The sequence below is a fragment of the Podarcis gaigeae genome, assembly GCF_964106915.1.
Source record: "Podarcis gaigeae genome assembly, chromosome: 15".
Taxonomy (NCBI): Eukaryota; Metazoa; Chordata; class Lepidosauria; order Squamata; family Lacertidae; genus Podarcis; species Podarcis gaigeae.
In genome coordinates, this window is record NC_139692.1 from 45,083,070 (window position 1) to 45,100,667 (window position 17,598).

At 52.6% G+C, this 17,598-nt stretch overlaps 3 long non-coding RNA genes across 3 annotated transcripts in view; 1 reads left to right on the forward strand and 2 right to left on the reverse strand.

Moving 5' to 3' along the window:
* Window positions 1-9,065: 9,065 nt before the first annotated feature.
* Window positions 9,066-13,888, reverse strand: LOC310832969. Its single transcript, XR_014558490.1, has 2 exons — window positions 13,119-13,888; window positions 9,066-9,372 (listed from the first exon to the last, which is right to left on the reverse strand). It is a non-coding gene; the product is annotated as an uncharacterized lncRNA (long non-coding RNA).
* Window positions 9,370-15,936, forward strand: LOC310832966. The gene is made up of 2 exons (XR_014558487.1): window positions 9,370-12,393; window positions 14,547-15,936. It is a non-coding gene; the product is annotated as an uncharacterized lncRNA (long non-coding RNA).
* Window positions 15,009-17,598, reverse strand: part of LOC310832972 — a 31,705-nt gene continuing 29,115 nt past the window's right edge. Inside the window, exon 3 of the long non-coding RNA XR_014558493.1 lies at window positions 15,009-15,119. This is a non-coding gene — a long non-coding RNA (uncharacterized lncRNA). The remainder of the gene's footprint in view (window positions 15,120-17,598) is intronic.

The following is a 17,598-nucleotide window of genomic DNA, read 5'->3' on the forward strand; positions in this document are numbered from 1 at the left end:
AGCACGGTCAACCAATGGTCTGACTCAGTGCCTTTGGTTGTTTTGGCCAAAACAAACACAGCTACCCTTTGGGAAAAGATCAAAGCCAGCCATTCCTCTCACTGTTTCAAGGAGGAATGGGACCCAATGCTGATATGGAAAAGGTATTTCCCACCCTAGTACAAAACGCGAGGGGACCAGCCCTAAACTGTTTGGCAGTGGGCAGTTTTCCAGGGGAGACTGGAGATCAGCACCATGGACAGCAACTCGCAGCAAGGATCCCTTTTGGTGCCAGGAGGGAGGCGACGTTTGGGCCTCAAGGAGAGGAGATGGTTGAGATTCCCTACCCCACATTCTCTCCCCAACTGGGTCCCGGAACCACAAGAAACTGGAGTCCAGTTTGAAGAACCAACTCTGCCAATTCTGCCTAAGATCTGCAATATTGGAGTGGCACCAGCCTCCCTCTCTGCACTTCCCAACACCTTCTCAAGGCCCACATCTTATGAAGAGCCTGTCCGATCGGGCCAATGGCCCCTCTAGTCCAGTGGCCAAATACCCCAAAGAACCTAGGAATTGAGATAGACTGCCTCTGGACCTGGAGGTTCAATCAAAGCATCAGAAGAGCCTGTCTGCTAGATCAGGCCAATGGCCCATCTCGTCCAGCACCCTGTTCTCACACTGGCCAGCCAGATGACTCTTTTGGGAAGCCCAGTTTAAGAGCCCTCTTCACTCCTGATTTGCAACTGGTATTCAGAAACATAATTGCCTCCAGCTGGGGTGGCAGAGCACAGCCACCATGGCTAGTAGCCATCAATAGCCCTCTCCTCCTCCAGGAATTTGTCCAATCCTCTTTTAAAGCCATCTTGGTTGGTGGCCCTCCTCCTGTGGCAGGGAGTTCCATAGTTTAACAAAGTGCTGCCCTTGTTAGACCCACCGACCTTCATCTCCAACCATTATGACATTTTAAATACCTGTTAGCTGCACTGGCTGGCATCCACCCACCTGTTCAATCTCTGGACCACCCCACTTCCCTGTTGAATTGGTCCAAGGGCCAGCAGTAGGGAGTCCCCATTTGATTGACAGACAAATGATGAGACATATGTTTAAGTACATGGAGGGGCTCAAGGTCACAGATTGTCCACCCATAATCTAGTTTTACAGGTGAGAAGCACAGAGGCTAAAGAGGTAAGCAATTATACCACAAGGCCCAGCATGTCAGGTTTTATGGTTGTTTTTTTAAAGGAGCAGCATTTAAAACCACCAGGGTCCCATTTTACAGCCAGGGCAAACTGAGGCCCAGATATAGCTATAGATCTACTGTCTATACCTTCTTCGCTAAGCTTTCTTCGTTTCAGAAGCCTGGTTTACTAGGGGAGGGAGATCTGTTTCTGCTGCTGTTAAAGAACCGTGAGCCAGAAACCCTTTTGCAGGATCTGCTGCAGAGACCTACCACGAGTGGATCCTGACATGTCTTTGCCCTTGCACAGCTGAAAGGAGACAGGCGCCCCACACAAAAGCCCGCCCCCCCTCGGGTGGAGAGGCACTGTAGTTGCTGTCAGACTTCAGTAGCCATGACTGTAGACTGTTACTGTTCCTGTCGTAGCACTTAGCAGTAAGCAGTCTAGAGCCAAGGTGCCGACGCACTGACCTGGCAGGGAGGGTGTGGGGGGCAGGAGGTTGAATCTTCTCACCGGGGTCTCTTCCGCATGCGGTTCCCCCTGCTTTAACCCAGAGGGGGGAAGGCCACTGCAAAGGAAAGTGCAAAAAGCCTCCTGCCTGCAGGTGTGGCTGCCTCTGTGCTTCCTTGAGAGGCCATTAAGAAAAAGAGAGAGAAATCAAGATTCTAGATCTCATGATCACAGCGGAAAAGGGACGGTGCCTGCTTGTTGCGCTCAATTTCAGAGTCGGGGGAAGGAAGTTCCTGGATTTCAGGGTTCACCAGCGAGTTACAGGGCAGATAATGTTTTGATAGAAATGGTCTGGGGAAACTCCAGGCCGTCCTGGAAGAGGCTGGGGTTAGGAGGGGGGTGATATAGACTTGCCTTCTGCTGAAGAACTAACAAGCAGACCCTCCCCAAATAGCCCATAGAATAGTAGAGTTGGAAGAGACCCTGAGGATATCTAGGGATATGCAGTTGCAGGCAAGGGGTCTGGGGTCCGGATCAATGCCCTTGACTCCTCGGTAGACTGCCTCTAAGGAGAGAGGCTCAACGGAGCGAACATGGCTAAAATTTTCTCCATAAGTTTTCCCCAACTGCTCCCCTCCTTACTTTCACCCTCCATGGCAGGCTGAGAGGGTGGGGTGAACTACAACTCCCATCAACCTTGGCCTCTGGCCATGATTGCTGCTGATGGGAACTGTAGTTTCAGCGGCACCTGAAGAGATGAAGGTCCCCCATATCTGCTTCAGGTCCTAAGACGAGCCTGGCTGCTGGATCAGGCCAAAGCAGGACTCATTCAGTCCAGCATCCTTTGTCTCAGCTGCCCCCCGGGAAGCCTGCAAGCAGGGTCTCAGTACATGGGCAGTGTGGCTTAGTGGTTAGCCGGGGAGAAATTAGGGCTTGAATCCCCACTTGGCCCTGAAGCTGACTGAGTGACTTTGGGCCAGTCACTGCTTCTCAGCCTAGCCTACCTCACAGGGCTGTTGTGGGGATTAAACAAGGGTGGGGAGAACCAAATACGCCATGCAGAAAAAGATGGACATAAATTCCTGCATTCCAGTGGGTTGGACTAGATGACCCCTGGGGTCCATTTCCAGCTCTAGAATTCTGTGAAATGCAATCAGTAAATAAAAACAACACACACACACACACACACACACACACACACACACCCTCATTCCTTCCCTCTCTCATTCCTATGGATCTAGGATGCCCTTTCAACCACAGCCTGGATGGCCATGATTCTGTTGAGGGTGAGAGCTGTCCATCCAAGAGGGCACCAGGTTGGGAAAGGCTGAACCAGGGAAACAGGGGTGTGTGTTCAAGGGACGGTGGAAATAAATAGAACAGAAGAGCCTGCTGGATCAGGCCCACGGCCCACCTAGTCCAGCACCCTGTTCCCACAGCGGCGGACAAGATGCCCATTATGGGAAACAGACCCCCAGCTGTTGTTCCCCATCCTCTGGTATTCAGAGATAGACTGTCCCAGGGCATGGAGGTTCTGCTATCACGATAGACCTTTGTAAGAAGAGCCCTGCTGGATCAGGTCAAAGGGGGCCCATCTAGTCCAGCATCCAGTGGCTGAACAGATGCCCATTATGGGATGCTCGCAAGCAGGATTCAAGCACAAGAGCTCGAACTCTCCCCTCCTGCGATTTCCAGCAACTGGGATTCAGAAGCATCGCTGCCTCCGACTGCGGGGGCAGAGCCGAGCCATGAATGAATCTGTTGCTCATTCTTAAAAATGAATAGCTAAACCGCACAAAAGCGCAGGGCGTTAGAGAAGGCAGGTGTCTCGAACTCTTCGCTTCCGGGTGTGTGTGTTGGGGGGGGGGGGAATCAAAGGAAGGGAGAGGTCCCTCTTCTTCTTCCATCCCCAGATCTTCCTCTTATATTCAACACCCACCCCATCAACAGCCCCCCGTTCAGGAGATTCTCGCTTCCTGCATTCTCGCTGGGCATCTCGGAGTGGAAAGCGAGGGAGGGCGAAGAAAGAGATTTTTGGGGAGGTGGGGGTCTGGTCTGACGGATGCTTATGCCTAGGGAGTTGGGGGGGGGGGAGAAAGGCAGGTCGCTGCCGCCCTGCGCCAAGCCAGCCCTCCCCCTTCAGCCAAGCGGACACGGGGGGGGGGGGGGGGAGGTAGAGAAGCGGCTGGCTGGCTGGCGCTCCCCTCCGCCCATCGCTTCCGGCGGCGCAGCAGCCCCTTCCAGCCAGTTCTTGTTCCGGCTCAAGGTGAATGGAGCGGCAGGTAGGCTGGTGGGGGCGGGAAAGAGAGGCAGGGAGGGAGAGAGAGAGAGAGCTGCAGCAACATCTCCCCCGCCCCCCGCAGGAAAAAGAGACGAGCGAGCGCCAAGCAGACGCAATGCAACAGGTGGCGGATCCGCAGGAGGAAGAAATTGGGGGGGGGGGGGAGTCAGAGGAATCATCTAACCAGCTCCAAGCTCAATTGCGTGGAGGGGGGCGCTAGGGATGAGCCAGCCTCCTCTGCACGCCCTGCATCCAGGCGCTCCTCATCCGCGCCCCCCCCCAATGCCAGCAGCTTCCCCTTAGGTGGGCTTTTTGCGTCAGAGGGGAAGTTGGCAAGGCATAAGGTGGGGGGGGCAACGCCCGAAACTCTGCCGTGCCCCCCCCCGTCCGCTTATTATAATGGCCAATGCCTCTCTGGTCCCAAACACGTAGGGTAGGGTCTCTGTTCCCTCTGTGCCCCCCCCCCACTGAAAAGGGATGCCCCCGCGACATCCCTCGTGGGGAAAGTCGGTCCCGATTCAAGACCTACTTCCTCTCCTTTGATGGGGGGGGGGGGAGGTAGGCAGTCGCTGCCCGGACAAGCGCCACGTGTTTGGCACGGGAACCAATCGACTCCGGGCGAGTCACGGTGTGGGACCCCCGCGCACCTCTCCCCACAAACCGCCTGGGACGGGACTCTGTTGGAGGCGATTCTACGTCTCGGAGCAGAGAGAGAATAAGTGGGGACCCCCTGACACACGCACCCCACTCTTGAAAGCGGCGATGAGCCAGTCTTGCAATGGGGAGAGAGGGTCAGAGCTGGATTGGTAGGGGGCAGCCCATTCTCCGCTTACCTGTGCCTCGACGGCGTCCTTCCCGTCCATCCGCCCGCCGGCCCTTCTCCCCTCCATCCCTCCGCGCCGGAGCCCCCTTTTTCCTCTCCCGGCTTTGGAGGGAGAAGCGCCGGACTCCGTCGGCGGTGCAGGCTCCGGAGCGGTGGCTGCAGCCGTCGGGCTTTTTATAGAGTCCGGCTCGTAGTAACGGGGACCTCGCGGCTCATTCATAGAAAAGAGTCAACCTACACAATGACGTGAGCACGACGTCAGCGGGAAATTTAGGGAACGGGCAGAGGCAGCTATTTATATCACGGGGAGGGGGAGAGAGAGAGAGAAAGAGAGAGAGAGGGGGGCGGGGGAGAGAAACTAGCCAGCCAGAGAGGGGGGATTTATGGGGGGGACGACTCTTAGTTGGGTCTTCTTAGCATCAGTTTGCTCCATGACACTCCTGATGCCCATCAAAACGACGGGGGGGGGGGGAGAGAGAGAGAGAAAGCGAGAGCTTTATAGACCTCTGAAACTGCCAGATTCCCCGGTCTTGGCACACACACCCTCCAGGGGGGCACCCCCCCCGGCATGTGCCAAGATGCACCCGAGAGGCAAAAAACTCACGAAGTCTTAACTCAGATCTAGGAACACAGGAAGCTGGCTGAGGCTGAGTCACCAACTGGTCTATTTAACTCCATATCGTCAACACGGACTGGCGGTGTCTCCCTGGGGGTCTCCAGGAAGCGGAGGTCTTCCCGCCAGCTCAGCAGAGATTGGATCTGAGAAAGGAGGTGCCGGGACAATGAGCTGCAGCCCATCCCCTAAAAATAAGGTAAGTTTTTGATCTTCATGACTCTAAATAAAGGGCTGGTTTATTGCAAACCGCCTCATATACTGAGTCCAATCAGTCGGCTCAGTATTGCCAACACAGACTAGCAGCAATCAGTCAATCGATCGTTTTATTTTTAGGCCGCCTTTCCAGAGTTAAAGCTATGCTCAAGGTGGTCGACAACATATAAAAATCACATAATTACGAACATAAAAAAGTAGTCTGTGAACAATGAATAAATCATCAGAAAGCACGTAGCCAAATTGAACAACTTCCACATAAATCACAAGAAGATGGAAAATAAAGATACAAAAAGTATCAGTAACAGCAACACCCCCCAAAACCCCCTAAACATCCCCCCCCCAGCCCAAGAGTCTCTTCAGCTTTCTCAGCTTTTGCAGCTGGAGTCAGTCGAGGGCTGCCCTCCCAGGCCTGGTAGGAAAAGGCCTGCAAGGCAGAGAGCAGGTCTCCCAGGACTTGCAGCCAAGAGCAGCAGCTCTTCAGGGTTCCAGGCAGGGGGTCTTTCCCCTGACCCTGCCTGGAGATGCCACTGGGAGCTGAATGTGGACCCTTATGCATGCAAAGCAGGTGTTCTGCACCCCTGAACTACAGCCCCTCCATACGCCAACACAGGAAGTTGTGTTGTGCTCAGTCTGACTACTGGTCCATCTAGCTCAGCACTGCCAGCACTAATCGGCAGCAGCTCTCCAGCGTTTCAGACTGAAGTATTTCTGCAGACCTATCGGGGGATATTGGGGTTTGCAGTGCATGGTTAAGCTGTGGAACTCCCTCCCACAGGATGTGGAGGAGATGGCTTTAATACAAATTCATGGGGGAAGTGAAGGCTGTGGAGGGCTCCTCCTAGCCAGACTGGCTCTGCTCCTCCATGATCTAAGGCAGGCACCCCCAACCTGCGGCCCTCCAGATGTTTCAGCCTACAACTCCCATGATCCCTAGCTAACAGGACCAATGGTCAGAGGTGATGGGAATTGCAGTCCAAAACATCTGGAGGGCTGAAGGTTGGGGATGCCTGGTCTGAGGCAGCAGCGCTTCTGAATCCCAGTGGCTGAAACCCACAGGAGGGGAGGGGGCTCTTGGATTGGGGTTTCCCTTGGTGGCATCTGGCTGGCCCTTGAGCCGTGGAAAGGGGCATGGGGACACTGGTGGGGCAGGAGAAGAAATGCCCTGCCACACGAAGGGCACAGACATTTCGGGCAAAAGATTCCTGAGCTGCAGGATGTTAGACTAGATGGCTCTTGTGGGCCCTTCCAACTCTACCAATCTATGATTCCAGCCTCCCCCAATTTCCTCCACTCAGGATCACACAGCTAAACAGCACTGGGGGCATGGAGACTCCAGGGAGCCGGCTGCAGCAACCCAACCAGATGGGCATGGTATAACTAATAAAATTATTATTATTATAAGCAGCCCTATACCAAGTCAGCCCATTGGTCCTTCTCACTCACTGCCTGCACGGACTGGCAGCAACTCTCCAGGGTTCTAACCCTACCTGCAGATGCCATTGGGGATTGAACCAGGACCTTCTGCATGCAATGCAACTGCCCTTCCACTGAGATACAGTCCATGGATGTGATGCAATGGATTATCTAGGTAAGCTTTCTCTATATGATGTCTGGGGCTCATGGGAGTTGTGGTTCAAAACCTCTGGAAGCCAGTCCGCTGGCCAAGGCGGATTTTAGTCCACCTCAGTCTCTTTCCAGGCCCAGAAACTGCCTGAGTCATCCGGGTGGGTGATCAAGACTCCCATGATCCCACCTCTCTTCCATATGAAATGACCTGGACCATGAGATCATCTTTGGAGGCCCTTCTCCGTGTGCCTCTGCCACAAGAGGTCCAGAGGGTGGCCACACAAGAACGGGGCCTTTTCTCTGGTGGCTCCCCCTTTGTGGAATGCTGACCCCCCCTTTGGCTGATTAAACTGTCTATGAACTTTTAAACGGGTGGGTATTGTTTCTGTTTGTATGTATTTTTGTGTTTTTATATTGTAAGCCACCTCAGATGAAGAGCGGTAGAGAAATTTAATAAAACAAAAATAAAAATCTGGCCTCCAGATGTTGCGGGAGTTCGAGAGAATCTGGAGGCAGCCACAGGTCCTGCGACCCCCGTCCTTCATCACTGGAGACAAGAGCAGCCTCTGTGGCATCCAGGAGCATTCATTAGATAGGACAGCGTGGTGTAGTGGTTAGAATGTCAGAATAGTACCTGGGAGAGACCAGAGTTCAAATCCCCTGGGTGTGGCCTTGGGGAAACAGGGACTGCTTCTCAGCCAAACCAACCTTGCAGGGTTGCTGTGGGATTAAATGAGGAGAACCATGTACACCATTTTGAGCTCCCGTCAGGGGTGGAAATGTGGGATATAAATGCAATCAATCAATCAATCAATCAAGAAAGATGTGGCCAGTACAGCTGTTGCAGCCCTTTTGGGACAGCGATAGCCTGACCACAGTCATCCAGGCTACTGCAATGCATGTCATGTGGGGCTGCCCTTGAAGACTGCCTGGAAACTGTCACGAGTTCAAAATACAGCTGCTGGACTTCCAGCTGGGAATGGACTGAGTGGGAAGGTGGGAGGCTGTGCTCAAAAAACTGCACTGGGTTCTTGCCTGTGGCAATAATAATAATAATAATAATAATAATAATAATAATAATAATTTTATTTATACCCTGCCCTCCCCAGCCAAGACCAGGCTCAGGGTGGCTAACACCAGGTATAAAAACAATTGATTAAAATACAACTTAAAAACAAGGTTAAAATACAACATTAAAATGCAGCCTCATTTCAGTAGAAACTCAAATCAAAAACTTTTGGGGGATGAAAACGTCAAATCTTCACCAAGGCCAACTATCCAGACTGGTCCTACGTGGGCCAGAAAAAAGCCAGGGAAGTCCCTAAATAGGAGTTCCATCACAGAAGGAGAAAGGAAAAATGAAAGAGGGGGAGGGAATCAAATTGACTCCAAGCCAAAGGCCAGGCGGAACAACTCTGTCTTACAGGCCCTGCAGAAAGAAGTCAGATTCCGCAGGGCCCTGGTCTCGTGAGACAGAGCAACCCACCAGGCCGGAGCCAGTGTTGAAAAGGCCCTGGCTCTGGTTGAGGCTAATCTGACTTCCTTAGGGCCCGGGACCTCTAGGGTGTTGCTAGTTATGGCCCTTAAGGTTCTCTGTGGGGCAGACTGGGAGAGGCAGTCCCGTAGGTACGAGGGTTCTAGGCTGTTAAGGGCTAGAGGTTGGTGCTTTTAAGCCCCCCCACAGCTTGGGGTCAGTGTACCAGAATGGAGATCTGCCGCTCCCAGCTCAACCCAGGTCTTGTGGAAGTGCTGTGCTGCTGCCCCAGTTGCCATGGGTGTGTGAGAGGCAGAGCAAGGGGTACCTGGAGAGAAGGTGTTTTGGGTGACGATGCTACCTGGTTTATGGGTTCTCAGCCTGGGTGCCTGCAATGTCACTATCCGGCCACCAGGCAATGAGTTCAGAAACTCCTTGAGAACAATGCATTTACACTGCTGAGTAGTAATCCTTGTACAGCGTTCATTCACTTACGTATTTATTTAAAACACAGCATGCTGGAAGGTTCCGGAAGCACTTTTTTTTTTACGCAGAGCAGAGTTAAACTCTGGAACTCCCTCCCTCAGGAGGCAGTGATGGTCAGAAGCAGAAATGCTTCTGAAGGCCCATTTCTGGAAGCCACAGGTGGAGAGAAAGTTGGTGGGCTTGGTTTCCTACTTGCAAGTTTCCCATTAAAGGCCACTGCGAGAACAGGATGGTGGACAAACAGGGCTCTTCTGAAGTCCCTCTGCCCATCTTTCCTTCAAAGGCCTGGAGGGGTAACGGAGCCTGAAAGCAACAACAAAACATGGTAAGGGTTTACATTTTATTATAGACACTGTCCACCCATCCTGCCACTGCTAGACACCCTCCCTGAGTGAGACTCAGTTTTACTATGCTGAGAAAGGGACTTAAACGTCCCTATCCTCACACAGTCCAAGGCCCTACCCCTGTCTCTCCCAGCAACCCAGTTCATCTCCTCCAGAAGTGGAAGGTTCCCAGAGAGACAGGCCTTTAATCTGACCCAGAAAGCCTGGGTCCTTCTCCTGCCCATCATAAATTCATAGGATTGCAGAGTGGGACAATCTAGTCCAGCCCCCTGAAACGCAGGAATCTTTTCCCCAACGTGGGGCTCCAACCCACAGTCCTGAGATTAAGAGTCTCATGCTCTACCATGTACCTCTGCATGGCAAGCATGCCTCTGAGAATGTATCGAGGGCAGATTCTGCGCCAGGAGGAAAACATGACTAGCTCTCACTTCAGAAGCGGGGTGTTTGGGGGCAGGAAACATGGCTCGTAAGGTGCTTTAACCCCCAAACCTCTTCTCCTCCCATTCAGCCCTGACGGAGCCTCTGAAGAATTGCCAGCTGCAAGGCATTTGCAAACATGGAAGCCGCTTGGTATAAACCAAACAGAGGGCCAATCTCAGGGCCGGGGAACACCTGCTCCCCTAGATGTTGCTGGATGAGGACATGGATGGGGAGCATCTCTGGCTTGCCAGATGTTTCTGGAGCCCCATCATCCCCTGGCCAGCTGTTGGGAGTTGGAGTCCAACGAGATCTGGAGCCCCCACAGATGTTCCCCATCCTAAGACTACAACGCCCATCATGGCCCATTGGCCATGCCGGCTGGCACTGACTGATGGGAGTCGGAGTCCAACAACAGCATCTGGAGGGGGGAGGCATGAACTCACCACCCCCTGTTATATATGGACCTTCTCTCCTCTTGTCTACCCCCGCCTCCCCTTCTCCTCTCCTCAGCTCTTCCTTTCCTGTCGGCCTCTGAAGTGGTTCTGTAAGACGCATTATGTGGGAGGCAGAGCCCATTATCTCTCAGATAAATGCAAGGCTCAGAGGCGGGAGAAGACAGTGATAGGCAGCAGGGAGGTGCCCCCCCAGCCGCCTATTGAGAGAGGCAGAGAGGAACACTGGAATCTGCACCCAGGCATGTCTCACGCTTTCGGCTTGGCAATATCTGAGCCTGCCTCTTCACAAAGAGTTCTTTTGCAGGAGGAAATGCTTCCCATTTTAAAGATGGGGAAGTGGAGGCCGAGGCCGAGCGACAGACCCAAGGCCACAAAACGAGGCCGTGTCCATGGTGGGGGGCATAGCTGAGTGGTAGAGCACCTGCCCACATGCAGAAGGTACCAGGTTCAACCCCTGCCAGCATCTTCAGGTGAGACTACGAAAGTCTAAAATCCGGAGGGGCTGCTGCCAGTCAGTGCAACCAATATTGAACCAGATGGGCCTTGCATAGGGCAGCTCCCCAAACTAGATTTGTGCCCAGGAGTTTCTGACCTCCCACAAAAGCAAGCTCATAAAGTAGAACCGTCATATAGACTTTTCAACGAAGAGCTAGAAATCCATAGAATCACAGAATTTTATTGTTGGAAGGGACCCAGAAGGGTTATCTAGTCCGACTCCCTGAAAAGCAGGAATTGTCAGACAGCAAGTTCAGGCCTACCCGGAAGCTGTGTGTAATTTATTTCATTCCCGCAAGATTCTGAAAGAGCCCACGTGGAAATAAAATGTAAGAACATGAGGATTTCTGGGTGGTCTCTCCCCACACCCTGTGAGATGTTTGCCCTCTCCAGAAGTAGTCTATCTAAATTCCTGGGTTACATGCAGTATTTGGCCACTGTGAGGAGACTGGACTAGGTGGGCCCCCTGTGGCCTAATCCAGCAGGCTCTTCTGACATTCCTATGGAACCTCCAGTTCCAGAGGCAGTCTATCAAGATTCCTAGTTTCTTAGGGGCAGCTGGCCACTGTGAGAAGAGGGTGCCAGGCTAGAGGCTCTCCCCCCAGGGTCCTGATCCAGGTGCTGCAAGGCTCTGCTCTGAGGTTCCCACTATTACTTCTCAGTGAGCCTAAGGAGGGGAAACCTGTCTTGGGGCTTCTGGAATGGAAGGAGTCTGTGGGACATGCATTGTGTGATGGGAGGCTAAGGTGCGGGACTGGGACCCGGGAGAGCCAGGCTCAGGTCCCCACTAGGTGGCCTTGGACATTCCTAGTCCTGCTTAGAGATGCTGTCAGGGGGTGAACCTGGAACCTTCTGTGTGCAAAGCAGGTGCCTGAATTCCAGTCCTCATGGCTTTGAATAAGGGGGTTATTTAAACAGGAACTTAGAAAGTTACATTTAGCTCAGTTCTGCACACACTGACTGGCAGAGGCCCTCCTGGCATCTTCTACGCTCAGGTCCTGCTTGCGGGTTTCCTACAGGACGTTGGACTTCCTCAGAAGGTGGCAGACTCCACTGCTTCACTGGAGCAGAGATTGGATGGCCATCCCTCAGGGATGCTTTTACTGTGATTCCTGCATTGCAGGGGGTTGGACTAGATGACCTTTGGGGGACCTCCTTCCAACTCTGCAGTTCTAGGATTCTGCGATTCTACCAGCTGCTGCAAACTGCAGGAGGAGCGAGGGCTCCCATGCTCAAATCCTGCCACAGGCAACTGTTTAGCCCCTGAGAGATGGGGATGCTGGACTAGATGGGCCCCTTTGTCCTGACCCAGCAGCCAGGCTCTTGTTCTCACGTGTGTGTGTTTGTGTAGTGGGAGTTCTCTTAATAAAATCGAACAGACCTCCCCTCATCACCTACTTCCAGCCACAGCGTGACCCTTGGGTAAATACAGTTGCTAACAGGCGCCCAGCAAAACAGAGACTCGGGCTTTAATCTGGGATTAATCTATTCTCTTTTCTCCAAGTTACACGTGCCAACTCAACAAGGTGAGCGCTTCCTGCCTCTGGCAAAAGCTGCATCAACCCACCCACTGAAACCCCCCCGCCAGAAGATACCGGTTCAGCGGAATGGTTTGTATGGCACTGTTACCGGATTGGCTCCAAATGCAGCCAGGCGGCTGCTTTTCTCAATCAGGATCGAAGCCAGTTTGCATGCAGGGTGCGGGGGAAGGCATCGAAATGCAACGTTTCGGAAGACCCGGCAGGGGAGGTACGGGATAGATGCGAGTCGTGCTTAAAGCCGTGTGCCCAAACCAGCGGCGGATGCGGAATAAACCCGAGTGTGCGCGTGTGTCTACACGGTCGAAGAGGACTCTCTCCTTTTGGGGTTTGACTTCGCTTAGCCAATGACAGGCTGGGACAGGATTCTGAGGACAGAGTAAAAGGGGTTACTGATATCTAGATGACACCCCCCCACACACACACACACCCAGCCTGATCCTAAGGAAGAGGCTCTTTTGAGGAAGGGGGGCGCCAGAGTACTTAGAAGTAGATTACGATGCCGTGGGGGGGTGCGTTACGTTGCTAGCCTCAAATTATGCCTCATTCTCTCCCCCCCCCCCTTTCTACTCTGCATGAAACACGCACAGCGGTTCTGAAAAGGGACTTTGGGGGGTGGCGGCAGATATTCCAGGAATCTTTTCTCTCTCCAGACACAACATCCTCTCCTTCCCCTCCCAGGGTGGGGCGCCCACCCACAGCCCTGGGCAAAGCGGCAGCAGGAAGAAAGGGGCCGAGGTGGAGCACCCGCGTCCCCCCCCCCACCCCCCATAATCCTTAAATCGGAGAGCACACACCGTGGGGATAAGTCAGCGTGGGAGAAGGTGCATGGGCAGCAGGACCAGGAACTGTCAGCGCCACCCGAGGGTCATCGCCGGCTGGCTGACTGTGGGAGGGGTCATCACAAGCCAGCCCCCTCCTGAGAAAAACTGGCGCTTTCTTCTCCCCACACCCAGCTCCAAGGGAAGCGTTAAAAATGCGCCCTGGGCTCTAAAGTCGTGCCAAGGTGCTAGTCCGTAGGGGGGCTAAAAGTGCTATTTTACTCCAGCTCTGTTAACCCAGAGCGTGGGGTGAGGCGGCGGCGGCGGCGGGTGGGGGCTTTGTCAGCGGGCTGTGACCTCCGCTCCCCACAGATAACACCGAAAAGGACAAATCACAGATTCCGGTCCTCGTCCCCCAGCGCCACAAGGGTTCACCTTCCCAATTCCAGCTTCATTCCTATACTGCAATCCGCAAAAAGAAGCACCCCACCCCCCATTCCCGGCGTATTTACTGCCTGGAAACCATATCCGAGCGCCCCCCCCCCCCGCAATTGCCTTCTCCCCCTCCCGATCTTGTTTGTGTTGGAAGCTGCTCGTCCTCCTCCCTCCCCTGACCTCACATTCTGCCCTGGAAAAGCATCATTGTGGTCTCCATGGCAACCAGGGATGAAGGCTGCTGCTGATGCAGGGAAGATGCCTGGGTCCCTGCCTCGAGCCAAGGTGGGGAGGGCCCCCCGCTGAGCTGGTCCACCCCTCCTTGTCGGAGTTTGCGCTCCGAGTCCAAACCCGCTCCCAGGTGAAGGATCCAGCTCACCCCTCTCTCTCTGCCCATGCCCCGGAACTGCTGCAGCTCTAGGAAGAGAATAGTCTGGAAGAAACGGGTGGATGGAGAGAGAAATGGAGAGTGGGATGCACGAGGCGTGGGGAGCGGGGAAAGGAAGCGTGGGGTGGGTGGGTGGGCGCAGAGATCAGGTTAGTCACCTCTTCCTCCCCCGCAGCAGCCCACACACCCAACACTCTGCGCCAGGTTTGCAGGCGCTTCAACCCCTTACAGGTACCGTATTCCCATCCGCCTTCAAGCTCTCCACCACCTCTGAACCCCACTCCCCCCCACCTCAGAGGCTCATCTCTCTCTCTCCCGGGACTGAAACAGTCGTTTTGCCACCGCAACTGTTGCCAGAGCTGAGCGTTGGGAGGTGTCCTCTGAGCATGTGCAAAGCGCATTTTCCTTCCTCTACTCGTGAGGGACGTAGGAGTAGCCGGACTCCTCGCTTTCTCTCGGGGTGCGGTGGGTGTAAAGAAAGAGTAAGTGTGTGTGTGTGTGTGAGAGAGAGAGAGAGAGAGAGAGAGAGATATCATGGAAAGCAAAGCCAGATGTTGCTGGACCGCATCTTCGTATTATTATATCTTATTATTAACCAAATCTCTCTCTCTCTTCTTTTTTTACTGCTGGGGCTGATGAAGGGGTCCAATGACATCCAGAGAGCCATATCCCTATTTTCATAGCTGCCTGACAGGCAGAAACTCAGCCGCGCCATCAACCTCTAAAGGGAAATGCAGAATCTTCACCTTGATAATATCACAGGAACCAAACAATTTTGCGGATCACAGAGAAACCTCAGCATCCCTCGCGCCCAGGACTACCCCCTCCCCCCACCCCGTGCCAGACAGTGGGGAACCCCCTCTCATTTCCGCTCTAAAGGAATCCCCAAGGTTCTAGTCCTCATGGCTTTCAGAGGAGCATTTGAGGGTCGGTGAGGATTGGCTAAACCAAACAGCTGCTCGTCGCAGGAGAAGCAGCTTCTCTCAGGCCCTTCCCACTCCCCTTTGAGGAGGCTCAGGCCACCACCCCATTTTCTCGCTCTTTATGGTGGTCCTCGCCACCAGCTCTGCGAGGTCAATTTTACTTCCGATGAAGCAGATTGAAGCTCCTGAAGGTCTCGCGTCTGGAAATTCGGGGGGGGGGGGGCCTGATCCTGAGCGCAGTCCCTGCAGAGTTAGCACCCTTTTGCTCAGCTGGGCTTCCTTCTGGGTAAACTGTTCTTGGAAGAAGAAAGTTAAATTTATTATAGGAAATGCGTATTTGGATAGGAAAATAGTTCCTCGTTCTGAGTGATTTGGCAATACAAGGAAGCCACGTTTGCCACCTTTGTTCTTCCCGCAGGGATAGAGCCAAAAAGGCAAGAACTCCCCCCAAGAGAAAGGAGGGGGAGGCAGGAAGTGAGAGCTGCAAGCCGAGAGTATCAGCCTAGCGTTAAAGGAGAGGTCAGCACGGAGATCAAAGGACAAGGAGACAGTTTAGGAATTTGGGAGTTCCCTTCTCTGTCTGCTTTAACCCTTTGCAAACCGCTGTACGACAACACATGCACGGCAAAGATTCCTAGGTTTGGACTGCACATCATACAGGGCCCAGCAGGGGGTCATTAACAGGGGAGGGGGGCATCGGTTGCCATTCACGAGATGTTGTTGGTCCCCAACTCCCAGCAGCCAGAGAGGATGATGGGAGTTGCAGTCCAGCAGCGTCTAGAGAAGACATGCGGGGGAATGTTTGGTCCAGCCAGTCGAAAACTCCCTGTTTCCTCCTGGCTGGAGCATCCTTCCTTTGCATGTCGCTAGAGGTGGGCGTGACCTTACCTGTCCAGGTAACAGAAGGACAAGGCATGCTGCCACTCTCTCTCTTTTTCACTTCCTCTGTCGCTGGACCAGCTTCTTAGCTAGAAATGCTCTGCTAGCTTCTCAGCTAGCAGAAGCAGTGGGATCAAATATTGGGTAGATGCACATGTATATATTTGTAACTAAATCTGCCATCAGGGATCCAATTGTGAACTGATGTGAATAAACAACTTTTATTGACTTTAAGATTGTCATGTCTTTATTCTTTTAAGAGGGATAAAAGGGAACTTACCAGGAATATACAATTCAATATTGAATTGTATAAAACAGTGAGAGGCTTACACAAGCCTGCAACCAGCTATCTGCTGTGCATGCAAAAGGGGAATGTAAACTCTGCTAAGTAAAGGAACTTGCTAACGCACGTTAGGAAGGATATTAATAAACAATATATCCTCTCCTGCCTCCCTGAACATTCCATATATATATATAATAGCTCACCATCTTACTTTAAAAAGTGTGAGATGGGAAGTGCAATGGGCAATGTCATGGAAAGGGAGACAGCATGGTGCAGTGGTTAGGGTGTCGGACCAAGGTTCAAATCCCCACTCAGACATGACACTCTCGCTGGGTGACCTTGGACCAGTCACAGTCTCTAAGCTTAACCTACCTTGCAGGGTTGTTGTGAGGAAAAAATGGCCCACTGAAGATTTGGTCGCTTCAAGCAAAGTTATGCGCTGCTGGGATCTGAAAGCCCAGACTGGATTTTTAAATTTTCTGGTGCATTTTATTTATTGCTTGCCATGTTTTGTTATGTTGAGTTTAGCACTTACATTTTTGGAAAGAGGGGTTATAGATCTGATTTGTTTCATAAAATGTATTATATGCCGCTTGACTGTAAAAACAACCTTCAAAGCACTTTACAAAAGCTATCAGTTAAAAAGCATTTAAGAACAACTATTTGAAACCTTCAAGAAACAGTTAAAATAATGACTAGGTAAAAACCAGATTAACAGAATCACGGAACTGTAGAGTTGGAAGGGATCCTGAGAGTCATCTAGACCAACCCCCTGCGATACAGAAGTCTCAACTAAAACATCCATGCCTAAAACACCTCTCAGCAGTTCATGTCTGGAGAAGCTCTGCCTAAACAGAATTGCTTTGAGCAGGTCCTGAGCTGTTAAGGGCTTGACTGAATGATCGGTTGGTTGCATTTATATTCCCCCTATCCCTCAAGGACTTGGGGCGGAGGACAGTTCAAGAAGGACACTGACAAACTGGAACGTGTCCAGAGGAGGGCAACCAAAATGGTCAAAGGCCTGGAAACGATGCCTTATGAGGAACGGCTAAGGGAGCTGGGCATGTTTAGCCTGGAGAAGAGGAGGTTAAGGGGTGATATGATAGCCATGTTCAAATATATAAAAGGATGTCACATAGTGGAGGGAGAAAGGTTGTTCTCTGCTGCTCCAGAGAAGCGGACACGGAGCAATGGATCCAAACTACAAGAAAGAAGTTTCCACCTAAACATTAGGAAGAACTTCCTGACAGTAAGAGCTGTTCGACAGTGGAATTTGCTGCCAAGGAGTGTGGTGGAGTCTCCTTCTTTGGAGGTCTTTAAGCAGAGGCTTGACAACCATATGTCAGGAGTGCTCTGATGGTGTTTCCTGCTTGGCAGGGGGTTGGACTCGATGGCCCTTGTGGTCTTTTCCAACTCTATGATTCTATGATTCTATGACACAGTTATCCTCGCAACAACCCTGTGCGGTAGGTTCTGGTCCTAGCAGTCCATACCGGCTGCTTATAATTAAACACACATTGGTGATGCAAGATTAGGAGGTCAGGAACAGGAAGCCGCCCATGTGTCCTAGCCAAGGTTTTGGGTACACAGTAGGCGGGAAATCAACAG